Genomic DNA, 4,562 nt, shown 5'->3' on the forward strand with positions numbered 1-4,562 from the left:
TTTAAGTTTATCAAACCATAAACCTATCTCATTAGATGTGATTTTGGGCCTAGGGATAGGAATTCTTCTTTGATAAAGATGACCAAAAGCTCTTCTTATTGAAGAGTGTTCAAACTCTAATTGGTAAGGCTTGGCATAATGCTTTTTCTAATCACATTTCTGCTTCAGAAGCTTGGACTTTGGCTGTTCACGATACTCAAATCATCTTTAAAATAGCTAGAAAGAAAAGAGCTAAGATTAGGGCTCAAAGAATGGATAGAATTCAGAGTAATATCAGTGTTTAAGAGTAGAAAGCTAGAACTAGAGATGTAGATGCCCAAAAAGAACTAGTAAGGGATAAAAAGGACCTCAGGAAGCAAGAACAGATCAGATTAAATGATCATTCCAAAATATACTTCAGGGACTGGTGGGCAGGGAAGATAGATAGACCCACTAAGGAAACTTTTAGAATAATAAGAAGAAAGAGAATGAAGGGGGAGATCCCCCTTCTTAAAAAACCAAATGGCTCTTACTCTGTAACTACAGAAAGAGAATATTGATTTCACTCAGCAACATTTTCACAATTTATTATCTAGTACAATCACCCCAAACCATGACATCTAGAGAGCTAGAAGCTATGTCAAATTATAAGGGAGAAAGCTGTCAAATGGTTTGATCTACCCTATTTGGAGAGACCCTTTACATAAGAAGAGTTGAAGGAAGTAGTGTCAGTTATGGTAGATGGTAAGACACCTAGTGAGGATGGGCTACCTATTGAGTTTATAACTCTTTCTGGAAACTAGTTGGCCCTTATCTTTTACTTCTATGGCAAGAAAGTTTGGTGAAAGGTGCTCTCCCCCTACATACCAATCGGGGCATTATCAAACTGATCCCAAACAAGGGCCCCAAGGATGAGCTTAAGAACTGGAGACCCTTAACAATGCTAAACTACATCTATAAGATTTTTGCAAAAGCTCTAGCTCTTAGGGTGCAAGGATGAGCTTAAGAACTGGAGACCCTTAACAATGCTAAACTGCAGCTATAAGATTTTTGCAAAAGCTCTAGCTCCTCTTAGGGTACGAGGCAAGATGAAAGAGTGGATTCTCTCTTAGCAAAAGGGGTTTATTAAAGGACATCACCTTCTTGAAGCCATAATTAACAGCTGGGAAGGGTGTGAGTATGCTAAATAAACTAGGCAAGATATCTACTTTCTTAAAGTAGACTTTGACAAGGCTTATCATATACTGGAATGAGATTTCATAATCCAATCTTTACAGGACATGGGTCTAGGTCCTTCCTCGGGGGGTTCACCTAAAACAATTTAGTGTACCATGTGCATTCAAAAGGAGGGGTATTTTAATCCAACTTTTTGAAAAAATTTAACAAAATTACAATAACAAGAGGGATCTTTTAATTCAATTTTTGAAAAAATTACCTTAGTTCATAAGTAAGAGGAGTGGTTTTTTTGTGGGAGAAATTTTAGTTGAGGGGTTTTTTTAATACCCTTTTAACACACATGATACATAGGGTTTCTTAGTTGTCCCCCAAGGGTCCTTCCTTTGTGTCAAATGTCAAGCTTCTTCTCACTAATGCCACAACCAAGGTTAATGTCAACGGGAAGATGAGTGATACCCTTTTTTTGAAAATGTCAATCAAACAAGGGTGCCCTTTGGCTCCTCTTTTGTTTGCTATAGCAACAGATGACCTTGGGTGGCTCCTCAAAAGTAAATTCCAAGAGGGAAATCTCCAGGGTATTGAACTTATGAATGGTAAACAATTGCTTTACCAGCAGTTTGCTTATGACACTACACTGACCCCTAGAAATACTGAACAAGATGTCATCTGTGTGGTGGATTGCCTTGAGGTTTTTTGTAAAGCATCAGGATCCTCAATCAACCACTCTAAAATGGGGTATGATACTCTCAGTGGCAAGGAACAAGGGATTATTCCAGCAGTTGGGATGTCTTAAAAACAAAAGGGCACAATCTTCAGACTTTTGGGCATTCCAATGGGTTTTGAGGTCACAATTAAGCAAAGGTGGGATTAGATGTTGGACAGATTTCAAAAAAAGATGGAAAAGTGGAGAAGAGTCCAAGCAAACCTGGCTGGAAGAAAATTGGTTCTTAACCATTGTCTTTACCCATAGCTATTTTTTATCTTTCTTGCTGGTCTCCTTCCAAAAGAGGTCTTTTATGGGGTCCTTTATGGCCATTGACTCAGTTTGGGTGTAAACAATATTCAGAAGCTGCACATTGATAGATGAGTAGTTTACAGTGGCAGTTAGTCTGTTCAAGAAGGGAATTCGGTCTTGGGGATAGTTTTGGAACAAAGAACTCTTCAGATGGAAGACATGGTAGGAAATCAAAAGGGAATTCTACCTCACTAACCAAAATCAGGGACTGGTCATGGGGGGAGATTGGACTTATGGAAGGGAGAAATTAGGTGGAAAGGAGGTTTTTTCCTTGGCTTACATAAAGAATTCAATTGGGTAGGATGCTCCTCCTTACTACCAATACCATCTACTATGCTGACATGGATGATCTCTTTAAAACCCTCAATGCTAGATGGAATTTGAAGGATGATAGAGCTATGTGCTATGCCAAGTTCCACAGAATATGGGTTAAAAGTGATCCTGAGAAAATTCCTTGCCTTACTTGGATTATTCTTTATAAAGAAGTTTGGACTAATGCTAGAGGACTCAGAATAGGAAAGGGAGATGACAAGTGTCTGAGATGCCTGGAGTATATGGAAGATGTTTTCCACTTATTTGTTGCTTTCCCTCATGCCAAAAGAGTTTGGAAGTTCATTTTAATTGAGTGTGGAGAACAGAGATGATTTTTTCATGTTAGTTTCATTAGGAAGCAAAACTTTTATATTGGTGTCGAAAATTTTTATGCCCTAATAAAAATAAATGTTTGAAACATTCACCAAGATTTGAAACTTTTATGTGAAAATTTTTTAAGTTTCGCCAAGATTTAACTATTTTACTTATAAATTCAAAAGAAAATATACAAAAATGTGCTATATGCTATCAATATTATGAAACTAAAAAATATATCTCGATGAAGTTTTGCCAAGATGTTATATTAATATATATGTATACCTTCGATAAAAACATCCATGGTGGAGAACCGATGAATTGGAAAGTTATTCTACTAGGTGATGCATGCAAAGTAAGGCATGAGCCTTGGTTCCAAAGAAGAGCTCATGCTCTTTGGTTCATATGGATCTCTAGAAATAATTTTCAATTTAATCATAATGATTTATGTATTGATGCTCTATTTGCTTCTTGGTGGGACATGAGAAAAGACATCTTAACTTCTTCATTAGTGCCTACAATCTTGAACACTCAAGATTGAATGCAATATTTCAAGACATAAGCACCATTGTTTTTCTCAGATGAACATGCCAAGATACCTAACTTCATGTAGAAGAGAACATCCATAGCTGGTCCTTCCACTCAAACTCCATCTTCTGCTCTTGGCCCTTCCACATAGTCTTTTGATGGCCTCCTCCGGGTTCCAGCTGATTTGGCTGGCCACTTAACCCAGGTTCCTTCTACTACTTTTGGTACCTATACACAAAGCCCCCTTGCTGCTAGTACCTATTCATAGAGCCCCTTTTCTCCCTCATCAACCTCTATTGTTGGTACTTATACATAGTTCCCCTCTACTGTTGTTGGTTCCTCTCTGCATCCTCATGTGGTTAGCCTCTTTAACCAGTCCCCCTCTATTGATGTTGACCCCTCAACTCAGTTACCCCTTTCTCCCCTTCACTCAAGTTCCTTGTGCTGGCTTCTCCACTAAGTTACCTTCTACTATTTCTGTCCCTTCCTACCAAATTCAGGGACTTGTTGTGGTGTTACCTACTCAACTACAGGATTTGGGTGAGATGTCTATTGACCCTTCTCAAAGTGTTGCTTCTATTCCCGGACACTCTTTTGATGCTACTACTACTACTGCTCTGCTGATTCAGTACACACCATCAACTCTAAGGAGGAATCTTCTAGATTGCCCTTCTATATCTGAGAAGCTCCTCTTAATATTTATTGAAAAAAATATTCTCTTTGTTTTTTTTCTCTCTTATTATAAGAGAGGAAGTGCATATGTGAACAGCACTCCTATTTCGGTGATCTCTGAACATGTACAAAAATATTTTAAATTAATATAATCCCTTTTTTCTGCCAAAAAAATGGAGAAAAGGATGCAACTATTTTCATCATTCCCACCAACTACTAAGATATGGTACCACAACCTTGGTGGTGGATTGGCTTGTGCATTAATCTTGGCTCTTAGGATGGGACATTCATTTGCTGAATGATTGGCCATGCAATGTGGACACCATACATTTTCTCGCCTTGGATCTTGGGGCACCAACTCAATATGTGATATGTTACTACCCTCATTCGAAATCTGGGGTATGGGGGGACAAGGTCCATATATAATATCCATTGCTTTCCTTAAAATTTTTCAAATATGCAACGAAAAAATATGAAAATTTCATGTCCCCCCTCCCACAAAATATAAGGTATATACCTTGAAAAATATGCAAGATTTTAAGATTTGTACATATTTCTCATAATA

The sequence above is a fragment of the Dipteris shenzhenensis genome, chromosome 1 (genome assembly GCF_047967505.1).
Source record: "Dipteris shenzhenensis isolate YYH24624 ecotype China chromosome 1, Dip_SZ_1.0, whole genome shotgun sequence".
NCBI lineage: Eukaryota > Viridiplantae > Streptophyta > Polypodiopsida > Gleicheniales > Dipteridaceae > Dipteris > Dipteris shenzhenensis.